This window comes from Heterocephalus glaber, unplaced genomic scaffold, assembly GCF_053883595.1.
Source record: "Heterocephalus glaber isolate CG9 unplaced genomic scaffold, H.glaber_assembly_v1.0 deba00001472, whole genome shotgun sequence".
Lineage (NCBI taxonomy): Eukaryota > Metazoa > Chordata > Mammalia > Rodentia > Bathyergidae > Heterocephalus > Heterocephalus glaber.
The window spans coordinates 19,237,669-19,254,533 of NW_028258315.1; the positions used below are offsets into that span (position 1 = coordinate 19,237,669).

The 16,865-nt window shown below is 42.5% G+C and overlaps 1 protein-coding gene and 1 long non-coding RNA gene across 7 annotated transcripts in view; one reads left to right on the top strand and one right to left on the bottom strand.

Annotated features, from left to right (window-relative positions):
- Positions 1-16,865, top strand: part of E2f3 (E2F transcription factor 3) — an 84,090-nt gene that overhangs the window by 18,375 nt on the left and 48,850 nt on the right. The window lies entirely within an intron of this gene.
- The window catches only part of LOC147826223 (uncharacterized), a 38,111-nt gene continuing 28,927 nt past the window's right edge, over positions 7,682-16,865 (bottom strand). The window contains exon 3 of the long non-coding RNA XR_015439345.1: positions 7,682-16,012. This is a non-coding gene — a long non-coding RNA (uncharacterized LOC147826223). The remainder of the gene's footprint in view (positions 16,013-16,865) is intronic.

Below are 16,865 nucleotides of genomic sequence, written 5' to 3' on the forward strand. Positions count from 1 at the left end.
ACCTTCATCATATTAAAGAATGTGTGTGTCTGCACGTACAGGCAGATACATCTATGTTGATGGTGTCTGGGCCTTCTGCTCTGCTCTGCTTATATACTGATCTCTTTCTTTTTCCTTTTTTTTTGGTACCAGGGTTCGAACTCAGTACCTTGTGCTTGCCAGGCAGACAGTGGAACCACTGAGCTAAATCCCCAGCCCTACCTGATCTCTTTCTAAGGAACTAGCACACTGCTTCATATACAGTAGCTTTATGGTGCGTTTTGCTATAAGCATGGAAAGTCCACCCTGTCATACTTTTCATTAAAATTGTAGTTTTCATGGTTATTCTTTCCACAATTTTACAGATTGGGCCTTCTCTACCCCCTGTTGAATTTAGGGCAGTAATAAAGTTAATAACTGCCTATGCTTACTGGATATTTTTCTGCACTGGGAATGGCCATAAGTATTTTATAGTTTACATTTATTATTTCATCATACAGCAACACTTCAAGGTTGGTACCAGTATCCTCTTGTATTGATGAGGAAAGTGAGGCTTATTCGTTGAGTAATTTGTACAGGCTACACTTCCAGACATTGGTAGAACCAGGATTCCAGCCCCAGTCCAGGTATTTGGAACCCCTTTTAGCAGTTGTACCAGATGTGTGGAATCTTCACACACCAGATGTGTCAGGATGGGTTACCGATGTTTCTCTGTGTCCTGCAGGTGGCATTGGCATAGTAGAGTGTTTATGTGGCAAAGTGGAAGATCTAACAAGATCTAAGGAGTTACACCCAGAGGAGCAAGGGTTGAAACATTTTTGAGCAAGGGGATGTGTTCCCATTTAAGACATGAGTCAAGGTGGGACCATGGTGTAAAATTTATCTGATAGGAAGGTGTGGAGAAATCATGTGTCAGGTGCTTTTCCTTATGCCATACACTATCTAACCCCATGTTCTGTTAGAGGTGGGTCCATGTGTGATTTGGAAGACAGTCAGCCCTCTGTATCTGTATTTCACATCTGGATTCAAGCAACCAATAACAACTTCTTCCATGGCAATTGTATTAGGTATTATAAATAATCTAGAAGTGTTTTAAAGTACACAGGAGGATTCCATAGGTTATTAGCAAATACTACATTGTTTGTTTTGGTAGTGGGGATCGAACTCGGGTCCTTGTGCTTCTGCACCAGGCGGCAAAACCACTGAGCTAAATCCTTGGCCCAGTCTTATACTACATTTTAATTTGAAGGACTAGACTATCTTTGCCTTGAGTTATCTGAGTTGGGTTGTCTAACCAGTCCCCTCTGGATCCCCAGGGATGGTTACACAAAGTTAACAGCCCTAGACATTAAGGGCTGACAGGAGAGGACACACAGAGAACTCTGGGAGCTTTCTACCTTTTGGTGTTCACTCTGGAGGAAGAACAGAGTGGAGAGAAGCGCTTAAACTGGAGCTTTATCTGTGATTGCCTGAAAGAGTCAACCAGACTGTCTCAGCCTTCGGTTTCCCTCAGCTGGTTCCCTCTAGACTCACGCTCTGTCTGATGCCTCCTGTTGGTTCTTAGGGTGAGCATCAGGAAAGTAATTTCCTTTGGAGAACTTTGAAGTTGCCTCCCAAACAGAAGGCCCACGGAGTTCCCACTGGGAGCCTTGGAAGAGTAATCCTATCTATTAGTAGTAGTATATTGATTTTGTGTGTGTAAAATGGACCCAGAGGCCTGTGACAATGAGTCCATTTGAAATTATAATTTAAAATAGCTAACAGAATTTAAATGATTAGATACTTAGTGCATTTCTCACATGCAATATAATTAATTGGCGGGGGGGGCAGGGTTCAGGTTTGTTTTTGTATCCTAAATTCTTTAATGCATCTTTTCTGCAACAATTACTAGTGTAAGTACAGGGCAAGTGAGATTTATAGACCTTCATTTTAAAAATTGCTTTATTGTTCACTTATTTATCAGTCCACATTGCCTAATGTCATATTACACAATAGAAAACACCTAATCAAAGACTGCTCACTTTTACTACATGGCAACACTCTTCATTTGTGAAAGACTAAAAGGATTTCTTTTAAAGTAAAAAGTAAATGAATAATTATTGTGTTATTTATTTAGCACATGTTTCTCAGGTCTGCAGTTACAACTGAAACATCTACTGGGTTCCCAGTCTCCCCACTGATAGTATCCATCTGATCACCGCCTAGCATTGCACTGGAATTATGGCCACATGAGGGCCTTCTGTGGCCACACCAGTGGTGACCTGGTGCCCGTGACCCTGAAGTCTTGGCCTGGCCGCAGCCAACCAGACTTTCCCTCATGCCCACAGCTTAGAGTTGAAGTCTGCTCACTCTGTTAGCCACTTTTCTCTACATTTCTTTTGAAATATACTTTGACTTCTTCCTTCCCATCCCCCCCAATACAACTGCCCTGGCATCCTGGCTTTTTCCATTCTTGACAAATGATCTGTCCTCTGTAACTGAAGCTTCACTGTGCTGATATCTGTTGAAATTAGACCTAGAATCTAAATGTGGCTTCATGAAAGTATGGGTGAGACATTTTTCTCTTCAAATAGTCTGTGATCCAGTGGCACCAAAAACCCAGCTATCAGTAGCTCCTCTACTGTAATGTTTGGGGGATTGGAATATGGGATAATATGTCTGAAAATGATTTAGAATTAAAAGTTCTATATCAGAAACAGTGTTGATTGGAATTTTTTTTTCCATTTAGGATGAAGTAATGTTCCCCACAACTACTACTTGCTTCCCCCAAACATAATGAACTGACTTCAACCTAATTGCATTTCTAATCATGTAAAAGGAATCATAAACCCTCCCTGTGCCTGCTCCAACAGCTACTTCTAATGAGGCTTTGGAACCCAAAGATAAAATGTTTCATTTATGCTGCATTGACTGAGTAACCCAAACACTTTGTATTTGGCCCTTTTTCTCTTCAAAATAATAATTAGGTCCTGAAACCACAGGAAATACAGGCCTGTGACCAATGTGACATGGTGATCATTTTGGTCGCACATGAAGGGAATGGAAGCTGCTTGGATAAATGGTTTGGCCAGATCCTGGCGAGCAGGGAGGGTGGCTGTGTGGCCAGACTCAAGGATCTGCAACCTGGTGGGCCATGGCCTGCACAGGTGGGATCAGTTCTTCCTCCTTGGCTCTAACTTCTCATCTGTCAAATGAGTAACCTTTAAGGTTCCTTCCATTCAGATCTTTTGTGACTTTGTCCACTGAGCCACAGGAGCTCACTGGGCCCATAGTCTTGGTGACTTTGGGGAGGTTTTGCTGCTCAAGGTGCCCACTAATTTGCTACTGCTAAGGTCCCTGCCCTCCCAACAACTGACCCAACTGCCTCTCTTCTTACAGTGACGCTGTGAAGAACTGAAAGGTTGCTGCCAAGTTACAGCTGAGGAAACAGAATGACAGACATGTAGTGATTGCCTATCCTCCAAGGTCAGGGAGGTAATTAAGAACATAGACTTTGGAGTTATTTCTTGGGTTTAAAATCTAATGAGCGGTGGGGACTCAGGCATGTTATTCCCTGTTCTAGACCTGAGTTTTCCTGTCCATAACATGCGACCATTAATCAACCACTTCTAGGGGGCAAGCATCAAAAGGAGAATTTAGCTGTCACTATACTGCGTGTGGTGAGCATGCCGGAGAATGAGAAGGAACACAGGTCTCCTGCCAGCACCCAACTTTTCATGCATTAAAAAAATGAAGAGAAGAAAAGGCATTTTCAGTAAATAGACCTGTTTATACTGTAGATATTTTAAGATGATTTTGGTCTGCATGGATTTGGTGTGCATTTTGTTGTAGTGTTGCAGGGTTTGTTGTTAATTTAAGCTCCCCTGCAACGGAAGTTTTTCATTTGTCTGGAAACTTGGAACTGTGTCATTCCACATCAGTGATACTAAAGGTCCTCCTAGACCAGTACCTCTCAGCTGGGGACAGTCCTGTCCCCCAAGTGATTTGGCGATATCCAAAATATTTTTATTGTAACTGGGTGTGGGTGGTGCTGCTGGCATCTAGCGAGTAGAGCCCAGGGATGCTGGGAATCATCTAGATACACAGGACAGTCCCCTGTCCAACATTGTGAACCATCAGTACCGGAGCCCCCTCTTATTCGTGGTTTTATTTTCTCTACTTTCAGTTACTCTCTCTTGACTTCAGTCCAAAAAATATTAAATGGAAAATTCCAGGAATAAACAGTTCTAAAGTTTTAAATTGCCCGCAGTTCTGAGCAGCGTGATGAGATCTCACAGCACGCTGTGACTCCTCTCCCCATCCAGCACGTTTACACTGTGTTCACCTCCTGCCCATGAGTCCTCCATAGCCATCTTAGGTATTATTTCTTGGTTGTGTTCAAGTCATCCTTATTTTACTTAATGAAGCCCTCAATCCACAAAAATAGTGATGCCAGTGATTTGGACTGGCCAAAGAGAAGCTGTAAAGTGTTTCCTGTAAGTAAAAAGGTGGAAGTCCTCAGCTTAATAAAAAAGTTGTATGCTGAGGTTATTAAGCTCTACAGTAAGAACAGATCCTCTGTCTGTGAAATTGGAAGGAAGAAAAAGACTGTGCTAATTTGGCTGTCATACCTCAAACCACAGAAGTTATGGCCCGTGCATGATAGTGCTAAGATGGAAAAGACATTAGATTTGTGGGTGGAAGACCTGAGCAAAAAAATGTGTTCTGATTGATGACAGGGTATTGCCCCAGAAAAGAGGATGACTTCCGCCAGGTTCTCCTGAAAGAAGACACCGAGACATTTACTGCAAGTGAGGGATAGTTACACAGATTCAGGAACAGGTTTGGACAGATGAGAACGTTCATATAATTTATGCAGTTATAATCTGTTAGTACTAGCTGTTGTTAAACCTCTTATTTCCTTAATTTATGGATTAAACTATCATAGATTTGTATGTGTATAGGAAAGTCATAGTATACAACGGTTCCATTTTAGCCTTACTTTTAAGCATCAACTGGGAGGTCTTGGATTGTATCCCTTGCAGATAAGGGGAGACTACCAAAGTGCTGCAGTTCAGAAGCCTTGCTCTCCATTATCCTGTTCCTACTTCCAGCTGTCTTTATCCCTTGTTGCCTAGTCACGTAAGTCTTCTGGAACAGGGTATATTTGTTTTCTAAAATATTTTGGCTTTTCATATGAATACTCTTCAAAGTCCAACCTGGATATAGTAGTGCACAACTATAATCCCGGCACTATGGGAGTCTGAGGCAGGAGGATCGTGAGTTCAAGCCCAGCCTGGGCAACTTAGGGATTTAGCGAGAACTTGTCTCAAAATAAATGGAAGAAGAAGGCCTGGGGATGTAGCTCAGTGTAGCTCAGTGTGAAGGCCCTGGGTTCAATCCCCAGTACCACTGAAAACTAGGACTGTTTCTCAAACTGTGTACGGATGAAGAAGTTGAAGAAGGGAACATTTCTGTTTTTTCACTTAGTTTGAAGTATATAAAACTTTGAGACCCAGTGAGAAATTTTTGTCAGTTTTCTTCTTTTCGACCAATATTATAATCCCCATTGATGTTTTAGATTCTGTGAGGAGTAAACAGTGGCCTGCTACACAAATATACTGTGTTTTTACTATATTTTAATTGCTCTTTTCCATACAAATACATTGCTTTTTATTATTACACATCAGTTCCTAGGGGAATTTTAATACTTGTTTTTAAACTATTCTATTTCTTTCAAATTGAATTAGCCTATTTAAAATGAACCATGAGTTCTTAAATGAATCCTTTAAGTTAGAATGGCATTGTGTTGAACTAATAAGGCTTGGAACTTTCTGCTATCGTTAATTGAAATAAAAACAAGAAGTTTTGTTTTAAATGTAAATTCTTTTAGATTCCAATTTTGCCAATATCCCATCCTTGGATATTAAAGTAAAGGGGAGTTGTCAAATAAATACAAGATTCCAAGTGCATTTGAATGTAAGGTGACAGTTTTTTTTTTTTAAAGAAATAGGTCCCATCCAATGTTTGGGATATTCTTACTATTAAAAAAATTGGTTGAGGGCCGGGGATTTAGCTCAGTGGTTTCACCACCTGCTGCGCAAGCGCAAGGACCCAAGTTTGATCCCTGGTACCAAAAAAAAAAAAAAAAATTGGTTGGAATTCTAATATAGCTGGTGCTCATTGTTTTTATTTGCTAAATCTGGCTACCTTAAAGATAGAACTCGGGGTGATTGGAAAATACCAGGAAATACACTCACATCTGACCATCTTCCCAGTGTCTTAGATGTTGTACTTTACAAAAGTGTTAAATAATAAATCTCAGTTATTTGCCATACAGAAGGAAGTATATTTCTGAAGGCAATCCAGAAAGTTTGTTTTACAGTAACATTTATTAGCCTTTAACAAATAACTTGAGCCAGGGATTTAGCTCAGAGGTTTCGCCGCCTGCTGCGCAAGCACAAGGACCCAAGTTTGATCCCCGGTACCAAAATAAACACAAAAAACAAATAACTTGAATAAACTCGGTAATCTTCTCTGTGATATTTGGAAGTGCCGCATTTGATTTGCTGCCTCCATTCTGGAGGAAAGCCTGGATGAGAGAGAGGATCCTTTTTATGAGCTGGCCTTCCAGGAATTACCTGGAATTTAAATGACATGATCAGACAGGATCTCAACTCTTTGCTGTTCATAAGTACAGTATTAGAATTTATTTTAGAGGCAAGGACCAGTTAACACATAGAACAGGTTGATTGTAATGTAATTAGATTAGCTTTAAAAAACAGCAAAACTTCTCATCCAAAACTTATTGAGGACACAGAATTCATGAGTGCAGAAAATGAGCACGCTGATAGAGGAGTCTTGAAGGCATCTTCCTCCCACTGTCCAAGTCACCTGTGTTTGTCTTTTGGTAGGAAAGCAGTGTCCCAGATTGTCAGCATCCTTACTGTTGGTGGTCTCAGAGTGAGTCCATTAGTGGCTAGTGTGGTAGTACACATGTATAATCCCAGCACTCTGGGAGGCTGAGCCAGGGGGATTAAAACTTTGAGCCCAGCCTGGGCAATGTAGCAATTGGGTGTGATGCTTTCTCAAAATTTTAAAGTGGGGGTGGGCTGGGCCCCTGGGGTCAATTCCCAGTTCGGGGAGGGGGTGAGATCATTGCAGAATCTTGTTGCCTTAAAGATGTTTCTGCCGCTGGGCTGTGGTCTGCTGACCATGTCTGTTTCCCTCTGCCCCCATCCCTGCTGCCCATCTCCATTTTCACCTGGTGTCCTTAGAGCTGAGATTGGCCTCTGCCGAGGACAGAGCCCCAGATGCGGGCAGCGGAGCCTGGTACTTGAGCCTCCGCAGTCTCCCCCAACACACAGCACCCTCTTGAGTCGAGGGAGGTGGTGCTGTGGGGCAGGAGAGCCAAAGTGAAGTGGTCCTGCCTCCTGGAGCCGTTCTGGGGACACCGGCTGCTTCTTGGGGCTTTGACCTTGTTCTTACGCCCCTAAGTAATACACCTACCTCGCTCTCCTGGCTCCCTGACATCGCTTCAGAATAAACTACCTGCACACCAGCCCTCATCTCCATTAGGTTTTTGGAAATACCTGAATTAAACACCCATTCTTTAGTTTTGAAGGGCTCCTGTGACATGGTGCCACACAGTAGGTGGCTCAAACAGTAGCAATTGAGTCGCTCAGTTCTGGGGGCTGGAAGGCCAAGATCAAGGCCTGGGTTTCAAATGGCTGCCTCATCATGTAGAGGGCACTCGGCACGCGGCCCCTGCCATCTCTTCTAAAGACACCAGTCACACCCGATTAGGGCCGACCCCATGGCCGACCACCTCTTTTAAGGCCCTGTCTCCAAATACAGTCACATTCTTGGGTGTGCTGGGGCTAGACCTTTAGCATATGGATCTGGAGAGGTTGCAGTTCAGCCCAGAACACCTGGGAATGAGAAAAAATTTGATAATTATGTAATATTTACTTGGCCTCCAGATTATGGCCTTTTCACAAAACTTGTCTGTTTTGTCTAAACTTTACCCACTCTGGAGCAGTGGGTAGAGGACATGGGTCTGTGAACTGGAAGGAAAAACAGTCATGGTCTTTGGCCTCTTCCTTTACCACACCTGCTGGAGAAGACCTGGCCACTCACCAGGCCGAGCTGTTACCAGGGGACAGTTCGGGCTCGTTTGAGATCAGATTTTTGGCACAGGTCGTAGACTTAAAAATGTAGGGGAAATTTGCTGCTTAATTTGAGTCCAGTTTCTTGTCCCTAAAGAAGTGGTTAGATTATGATGGCTATGGTTGAATCACATGATCTGTGGAACAGCTTCTGCCCTGAAACTCTCAGAGAGGCCAGTGTGGCCTGGGGAATGAACATGTGAGAGGTGGCAAGAAGAGGGGGAGATTTTATGGGAGAAATGAAGCTTCTTTCTGCCTCAGGGCCTTTGCATTTGCTCTTCTGCCTGGGACAGGCTTACATCAGATCTTCTCACTGTGACCTTGGTGCCCCATTAACACCAGCTCAGCTGTCACTGCAGGAAAGCCCTTGCCACCATCCACTCCACTGGTCATGCTTTGCCCTATTTTCAAGTCTGATTGCCGTTCATCACCATCTGAAATTAGAATTTTATGTGCACCCAGTGCCTGGAAGGTTACCTGCCGCTAGGTGTGCCGTGCATGTTTGGTAAATGAATAAAGACTGTGTCATGGGCTAGCAGTAGGTGAACTAGCTAAGATTTGGGGGTTTGGAAGGTCATTGGAGGCTGCCTCAGCCCTTTCCTCATGGTTTTTAAAAATCCAGGCTAGGGGCTGGGGATTTAGCTCAGTGGTTCCACCGCCTGCTTCGAAAGCGCAAGGACCCGAGTTCGATCCCCGGTACCAAAAAAAAAAAAAATAGCATGAAAAATCCAGGCTGTCACAGTTGACTCAGTCAAATCCATACATTTGCTAAGTGCTTATATGGACCATGCTGAGTAGATCTCAGGAACCAAGAACCAAAAATGGATCAGGCCGTAAAGAAATCATAGACCAGCTCCATGCTCCCAGTTCTTAACAGGGATGCCTGGATAGAATTCTAGATTTTCAATAATACTCTCTAACTGAACTTTAGCATTTTAAATTATGGATGTAATTTGAATGTATGAATTGTATAAATTCCATTATGAATGTAAGCCATAGACCACAGTAAAATTGGCAGATCTTGTAACTTTGCCGCTTGTAGAAATCTGTTTTCGTATCACATTACACTTGTAGCTATCTTGAAGTATTGTTTATACTCTTCATAATTTCAAAACTGCAGCAATGTCTTGACCTGCTCCTGAACTGTTTATTTATGTACTGACAGAGACACACATTACTGTATCCTAAATTTCTCTTTAATATTTTGAATAGCTGTATTTCAGTACAAAGCATTTCCTTGGTGATCATGTCTTTTATTTTAGGTATATAAAAATGTTAACCTGAGAAGGGGTCCACAGCTGTCCACGGGAGACCAAAAAGGAGTCGGGTGCACATAAAAGGTTAAGCACTCTGATAGAATTGTGTAGAAAGAGAGGTTCTATCGCCTCAACATAAATGGTGTTAGTGAAGGGTCCTGTCAAAAGTGATCTCCACCCGCTGTTCTGGGCTTGTTCTCCCCCATCTTATGTTAATTTCAGGACGGACCTTTTGTGAGAGACCCTTTTCTCAGAGTATGGTTGGAAAGGCACTCAGCTCATCAGGGCTGTAGGAGGATAATATTGCTAGCTTTGATGATTGTGCAGAAAAATCTTAGGACAGTTGGTCAAAACAAGTTTGTCTTGCCTTGTGGGAGGGACAGAGCCTTCCAAGTGATCTTTTGGTTAGGACCTTAATTAAAAGCAGCCTTAATTCACTTGTGGCAAGCGCTTATTAAAGGAAAATAACCATGAGCAAATCTATGTTGTAGACTAAAAACGGAGTATTCTGGTGGGCGCCAGAGGCTTGCGTTCTGGTGAATTTTGGGCAAAGGAGCCAAGAAACGTTGGACCGGTTACTTAACTGTTTGTGATCTCTGTAATTAGGGAGTGGATTGATCTCTAAGATCTAAGAATCTTTTGAAGACACTGGGATTTGTGACTTAATTAGATGTAGTGTAAACTTACGTTGAGGTGTCAAAACGAAGATGGACAATACCTCGGTTTATTTTCTCCTGTGCCCACTTAAATCTTAGGCCCGTTAGCAGTACCTAAATATATTCGTATTTTTTTTTATTATTAACAGGACTGTCTTGTTTGTTCTTTGCCTGTAAACTATTGAGAAAAGTCTAGAATTCTCCCAAAGTGCCTTGATTAAGTTTAGCTGCTGTACAGTAGAGGTGGATTTTTTTTGTTTGTTTGGGGTCCAGGTAGCTGAGGGTCCCTTCCCTGCCCTGACAGCCTGCTCGGTGCTGGGAGTTTGTAATAGGTGTGGTCATTGCTGGCTTGAATGCACTACGTGCAGCAGTGAGCAGAACCAGGATTTGCTCTTCAGCACTAGTGAAGGCACATGCATAGGAAGAGAGCCTGCGGTGGAGGGCATGGGGACCCTGGAGATTGACGGCTATAAACCAGGGCCTCGGAGAGGAGGGCACAGGAGCACAGCACCAGTGCCGAGACCCCTGCCACTCACCCAGGGGCACTGCCTGGCACCCAGTCGCAAATGGTGTGGGCCTGGATGTGTGGGTTCCTGCTGGATTATTTTAAGAATATTTCATCTGGGTGCAGTGGCCCAGGCCTATAATCCCAGCACTCTGGGAAGCTGAGGCAGGAGGATCATAAGCTCAAGCCTAGCTTGGACAACTTAGTGAGACCTTGTCTCCAAATTTTAAAAAATTAAAAGTGCTGGGGATATAGCTCAACGTGGAGGCCTGGGTTCAATATCCAGCAGCCCCCCAAAAAAAGTTTGGTGATTTTTATGCTCTTTGAAGTCATTTCATGATGCATCCATTTTACAGAGGAAGAATTGGAGGCCCAGGTTGGTTATAATGTGCCAAAAGTTATGTTAAAAAAAAAAAAAAATAGTAGTCAACCCAGAGTTTTTGTTGTGGGAGACATGAGTATTGTTTTGCCTTTTTGATTTGATAATGAAACCAGACCACTTTAGAATAATAAGTCAGAGAGGGTACCAAGCCAGTTTGCTAACTTTATGGTATAAAAGGGGGAGAACAATAAGAAGTACTAGAATTCATTGAATTGGTGAGCATAACATAATAAAGAAACACTGAAGTTAAGAATGGGCTGTTGGGCCAGGAATTTAGCTCAATGGTTCCAGCACCTGCCTTGCAAGTGCAAGGTCCCGAGTTCGATCTCCGGTACCAAAAAAAAAAAAAAAAGAAGAATGGGCTTTAAAGGAGCAGTTATATAGCAATAATAATAACCATTATTATTAGTACTACTACTGCTACTCTTTCCCGGCTTTCTTGTCCTTCCAACCTCCCCTGGAAAAAGAGACCTTTTCCAAACTAGGGAAAGAATTGTCTTTATGACAGAGGAATGTTTGGCTTAACTCTTAGCGTATTTACAGTAGAATGAAGAGTCTGGGCTTTCTTCCTCTGCTCTGTGTATTAGATGATTTCCCACATTAGTAGCCCTTTTGCCTCCTCCCATAACATTACCAGGCAGGAAGAGGAAGCAGAGGATGGAAGGAACACATTGCTTGTGATTTGAGCCACCAAATCCCAGTCAGGTTCTACTATGGGGATTTTAACAAAAGCATAAGAGTTGAGGCTATTTAGGGAATGGGAAAGTCTTTCATACGTTTTAAAATATCAAAAGTCAATATTCCCAGGCAGGATCTACTGCTGAGAAACAGAAGTCTCTTGGTTGGATATAGCCTATGTGGAACATTGAAACATCAGTCACTGACAGGTACAGGTGATGGATAATTTGAGCAAAATTTGGTGCCCTTTGAAATAGCATCAATTTAAAAGGAGATTTTCTTTCTTAATCCAGATGAGGCAGTTCTTGTTCTGATGCCTGATGCTGTCTGTCTGAAAGGGATCAGAATTGGTCGATGCAAATGAAGTTTGTAAATGAAACTAAGCAATGTAAACGTTAGATAATTTTTTAGAAAGGTTGTCATGTAGTGCTTATATATTGTTTTCCTGCTTAAGTCCCGCTGAAGTTGGTAAAGTGCATTTTAGAAGTGTGTTTTTGTTTAGTTAAGGAGAGTAGAAAGCCATTGAATTGGAGGAGCATCTAATATCCCGAAAAGGAAGAAAATTGACACTGCATTCTGAGTACCTGGGACCAAGTAAAACTGAAGCCGCTTCCATTAGGTGCATAATCAGCTTGATGTTAAAGAGGCATGGGAATTCTCTACTCCTTTCTTTTCTCCTCTGCACGGGTCAGGGAGCCAAGTCCGAGAGAAGTGGCTTGCACAGGGTCAGAAGGCACCTGCAGAACGCGTCCTCCTCCTCCGTGTCCACCTTCCCACACTGCCTGCACTCCAGAGCGGGGCCTGATTGTAAGATTTATTTAATACTGTGTGGCACTGGGACTATTTGTGATGGCGAATATTGCAGATCTGACTGGGTAATGTGATGTTTTTTATTTGCTTTAAGTTAACTTTAGCCTTTAGGGCGGTACAATGGAAGGGGCACAAAACTTGGACCAGAAGACCTGGGTTCAAGTTTCAGCTTTAACATTAATTTTGCTTAAGCAAATCCAAGGGCTCTGTTTTCTTAATCCATGAAATGGGACTGATAATTCTCTGAGCCAATGTACCTTACACAGTTGGGAAGGATTTTGTAAAAGGTGCAATATGCTATACGTGAATAAGGGTGTTCATCTCATGTCTCTAATGATGGGCTAAAAAGATATACTCATTTTCAAATTCTAGATACTCTAATTTGCATAATCTTACACATTTGCTTTCTCTATTTTTACTTTGTTAGTATTCTCTTTAGAATGTCTTCATGTTAGTCACAATCTGTCTCTCTGTCTTCCTGTTTCTTTCTCTCTTTCTGACTCTCTCATTTGATACTGGGGATTGAACCCAGGTCCTTCTCACCAAACTATATCCCCAGCCCTTTATTTACATTCATTCATTCATTTATTTATTTATTTATTTATTTTTGAGGCAAGATATCACTAAGTTTCCCAGGCTATGATTGAATTTATCATTCTCCTGCCTCAGCCTCCCAGAGTGCTGAGATGACCAGCAGGCACGACTATGCCCAGCTATTGTATCTCTCTCCGTCTGGGCCTCGTGTCCAGTGTACAGACTTACAGCCTTACCAGCATTTCGGTTCATTTGTCCCTTAGCATATTTGAAGTTTTTTATTTTCCATTTATGAAGGCAGCTGCATCTATATGTATGTTGGGAGAATCCCAGCGCCCTCTTCACTGGGAATGGAGGTCGGAGGATAGTTTGTGGTACAATCATCATCTTACAACACGCCACTTGGCACAGCCTTGGCAGCAGTTTGATAATTACACTCTTTAGTTCTTCCATGAATATAACCATTCTGGGCGATTTGGGCACCAGAGTGGATTTTTAGGCATGAATCATCTGGTTAAGTTAGCCAGATAATTGCCAGCTGTCTTCTTTGCTCTCAGCTCTGAAGACCCCAGCCTGAATAATTGTCTTCTGCTTACTCATGCAAGCCAGTTGCCCACTTCCATTTTCAAACAAAAACTAACTGCATATTCAAGTGGTGCTTTAATTGAGCTATTCTTGTTGCTGATTCAGAGACCGCCACCCCTTGCCAAGATCAGGACCCATTAATTTCATTGACTTGGGGGCTTCTCTTGACTATGGGGGGTATAGGAAAAGGGATTTGGAAGTTGATGGTATGAGGTTTTATGAAACATTTGAAACTTATCTCAAATTCTGACCAAATATTTTTCTACTAATTTTCCTAACTAAATGGAAACTCCAGCTGTATAAATAATGATTTTTGTTTGAAAATATTTCTTCCCTTGTTTTTAGAACCATCGGGGGAATTAAATTATAAATAAGTAGCAGTAAAGCCCTACTTTGTCAACGTGAAACGGAATGCAGAATTGTGCACATTTTGATGCAAGTTCCAGGATGTAGAGACCAAACATGAGCATGGAATGATGGAGCCAGCTGCCCTTGAGGGGGGAGGAACAGGCGGGCTCAGATGTTTCTTTTTTCATGTTTCATTTTATTTATTAGTTTCTTTGCTCGTTTCTCAGATCTGATTTTAATACTGCAGTTCTTTCCATATATTCTTCCAGATGCAATAGCATACCCTTCTGTAAGCATCTTCTCCCCCATTTTCTCTTTGCAAAAAAAAGAATTCACATTTCATTTACCTCACAGACCATCTTACTTAAGCCTATATAAGGTGTCTTGAATTCATCTTTTCCGTAAGGGGTAAGGGATTCTATGCCTCCTTTCACAGATACTTAACACATTTTGTGGCAGGTACATTGCTACTGAAGAAATTGTAATGATTCTTTAGCTCCGTTATCCAGAAAAATTATAAAAACTGAGGTTAGCAGTGTCAACATCATCTGACTTCAGACATTTTTCCAGAATGTTCAAAGGAAGCAGAATAGTGTGGATACTTACTTTAGCCCTAACCTTCTTCCAGGGAAGGCAGTTGTCACTACAAAAGTATCCATCAGTCCAAGTCCAGTTCGAAGAAAGGAGAGAGTTAATGATTCGCTATTCTGCCCTTGGCAGGCTTGGCCCCATTTTCTAAGGCTTCTTGGGAGAAAGTTAGTGGTACCAGCAGAAAACAGCCTTTTTTCCCACTTAGGTTCGGTCTGCACTCTGCAACCCAGGAGAAGTTTCCTTTCCATAATGATCCTAAGTGTTGATAGGTACGGCCTCTGTGAAAACCTCATTAAGAATGACTTACTCTACTTTGGAAGGGGCGGTCTTGGTCTGGAGCCAGCAGTGAAATATCGGTACTGAGGAGCCTAGACCTTTTTGCTGTAACTCTGGTTTCCAGATTTATTGAAGTCCACCCCTGCCAGGAGTAAATTCCGCAGACGTCTTGAATGGAGACACGTACAGATGGTTAAGGGGAGAGAAAGTGATGGAGATGATGCCCCAGCCCGCTGTGGACAGATGGGTAGCACCTGCAGGGGTGAGGACATCCTCCAAGAATCCACTTTTGTGTTATTGTGTCAAAGCATATATAACATCTAAACTTACCACTTTGACCATTTGTAGGTGTACAGTTCAGCAGTGCTAGTTAAATGTAAAATGTTGTGGAGCCATCACCACTGTCCATATCCAGAATTTTTTCACCATCTCTAATAGGAATTCCCCCTTCTGTCCAGCCCCTGCTAGCCTCTTCTCTGTTTTCTCTCCCTGGGAACTTAACTATTCTAGGTAATTTATAAAAGTAGAATCATGGAACAGTGTGTTCTCTGTGTGGCTTATTTCATTTAGCACAAGGTTTTCTGGTTTTGTCCATGTTGTAGCAAGTATCGGAATCTCCTTTTTGGTGACTGAATAATATTTCATTGTGTGTACAGACCCCATTTTGTTTATCCGTCATCTAGTGATGGGACTTACAGTGTTTCCATCCTTTGGCTATGGTGGATAACACCGCAGGGATCTGAGTCCCTGTGTTCAGACTGTTTTACATTTCCCACCAGCTGTAGGCAGAGGTGAGGGTTTGCTCTGACCGCGCTAAATGCCACCCACCTGGCCTCTTGGGCATCACTGGGCCTCCTACCATTTTTGCACTTTGTTGGGGTCTCCCTGCCCCGCCATGTTGGCTTTGTTTTGCTGTTGACCTGGTTGGCTGGCCCGGCCTGTCTCTGAGGTGTCAGTGGGTTGTCTGTGGCTGTGCAGTTCCAATCCGTGGCTTGTGTCCTCTAGCATCTAGGGGACCCTGCATGGCACCATGCGACCCTGGCTGCTCCAGGAAGTCTGCCTTCATCTCTTCACCTCCCAGTCACTGACTCCATCATAGCTGCAGCTTCATCTCAATGAAAAGCTCATCCTGCTCTTCCCGCCCAGTGGTAGGCACGTCACAGGTCAGCTGTTATTTCACCTATCATCTTGGTAACTTCAGTTAATACTTTTTGTTCCTTAAGGCAAAGTTTAGAATGATGTCAGCTTCTTAATAGCTTTTATCTCTGTAATATAAAAAGAGATGGAGCAAAAAAAAAAAGATGGAGCAAAGTTTAGAACTATTTGAAGGATTTTTAACACTTTGAATTAGTGGTTGTGTGATGGACACGATTCTCTGCATTAACCAACGTAGACAAAGCCTTCTGTGAGCATTCTAATAATCATTTTTAGACACCAAGCCTTGTTTATTTGTGTTTGTTTTGTTTCTGCTCAGCCTTGGAAACGTAGGCAGCAGGTAGCCCATGGGCACCATTATCTTCTTTTGGCAGATAAGGAATGTGCAGTGTGTCTGTCAGCAGGGAAAGCTGGACCTGCCCAAGGTTGCTGTTGAGGTGCGGTGGGGAGCAGGGTCCCTGTCCCCCTTTCTGTGACTCAGCTGCTGCTGGCCCCTCATCCATATTCTCTTCATGGAGTTATGTGTTGGTTTCTCCATCCCAACTTCCCTGGAGCTTACCCTGTGCAAGATACACACTTCTTCACCTGAAATCCCCAGTTAGAGATTATTGACCTTTTTTTGGAAACTGTAATGCTTCAAATAGTGTGTGAACTCCAGTAGCATTATTGCCTCCATTAACTATTGGGCAGTTAATTGCGTGTGTCTGTATTGCTTGTCTTTCATGAAACTAAAGGTTATTTATTTTACTTTGTTTTTCCTATTGAGTATTTTATCACTGTTTAGCTTTTTTAAGTGGTAGCCTGGTCTGCAGTCTAGCTAGGAGTATCTCCCAGCTTCGCAGACTGCAAGCGTTTGAGAGGTAAATCTTTCAGATCAGCAACCCATTACATCTCGTGCATCATAGGTACAAATCACGTATTTATAATGATTTTTTTTTAAATTCTTAAGTTCTATTATTGATA